Raw genomic sequence first — 1276 nt, forward strand, 5'->3', positions numbered from 1 at the left:
AGAAAAAAATCAAGAAATTGATCCCACTTACAACTGCACCAAAAATCATAAGCTACCTAGGAATAAACCTAATCAAAGAGGTAAAGGATCTGTACTCTGAAAACTATAGAATATTTACGATGAAATTGAGGAAGACACACAGAAATGGAAAAAAACATTCCGTGCTCATGGATTGGAAGAACAAATATTGTTAAAATGTCTATACCCAAAGCAATCTACACAATCAACACAATCCCGATCAAAATACCACCAGAGAGCTGAACATGGTGATACACAACAAGGGTGCCCCCAGATCCCGGACACCCGGTGCGAGCTAGGGGAGCTCCTGAAGCGGAAGCAGGAGCTGGCAGAAACACTGGCAAACTTGGAGAGACAGATCTATGCTTTTGAAGGAAGCTACCTGGAAGACACTTAGGTGTATGGCAATATTATTCGTGGCTGGGATCGGTATCTGACCAACCAGAAAAACTCCAATAGCAAAAATGATCTAAGGAACCGGAAGTTTAAGGAAGCTGAGCAGCTCTTCAGTAAATCCTCAGTTACTTCAGCAGCTGCAGTAAGTGCATTGACAGGAGTTCAGGATCAGCTCATTGAAAAGAGGGAGCCAGGAAGTGGGACAGAAAGTGATACTTCTCCAGACTTCCATAATCAGGAGAATGAACCCAGCCAGGAGGATCCTGAAGACCTGGACGGATCTGTGCAGGGAGTGAAGCCTCAGAAGGCTGCTTCTTCTCCTTCCTCAGGGGGTCATCACAGCCTCCATAAAAAACGAAAAAATAAAAACCAACACAGGATTGATCTGAAGTTAAACAAAAAACCACGAGCTGACTATTAGAAGACTCATTAGTGCAGAAGCTTCCAGGCTGTAGAGCCCTGCTTCCCTACTCCAACCTCACAAAGATACGTATCCCTCACCTGAGTGCGCAGCCATCCACCTCTGCTTTCCCAGACCCAGTGCCTGTGACTCTGAATAGTTTGTTCTGAAACGTGGTGGCAAGTCCTTTCTGTAAGACCACATTGGATCATTTACTGTGTGTCATTTTTAGTAACAGAACTGCAAGAAGACCAAGACATGGTTATAATTCCAGCAAGTTACTAACTGTGCATTTCTCCCTTCTTGGAATAAATGTGTCCCCCCAAACTGGCTGGCACCAGCTTCATCTGTGATACCCATTGAGAAATGTTCTCTGGTTTTGTTTTATGCTGAAGGTAGAACATAGGTCACGTTTCAGAGGGAGGCTGTAAATATTGGGCATTTTCTTATTTTGTTTGTGTT

The 1276-nt window shown here is 43.8% G+C and overlaps 1 pseudogene; it reads left to right on the forward strand.

Moving 5' to 3' along the window:
- Positions 1-263: 263 nt before the first annotated feature.
- Positions 264-967, forward strand: LOC113910103 (annotated as a pseudogene).
- The last annotated feature ends 309 nt before the right edge of the window (positions 968-1276 follow it).

Source organism: Zalophus californianus, chromosome 6 (genome assembly GCF_009762305.2).
Source record: "Zalophus californianus isolate mZalCal1 chromosome 6, mZalCal1.pri.v2, whole genome shotgun sequence".
In the NCBI taxonomy this organism is placed as follows: Eukaryota; Metazoa; Chordata; class Mammalia; order Carnivora; family Otariidae; genus Zalophus; species Zalophus californianus.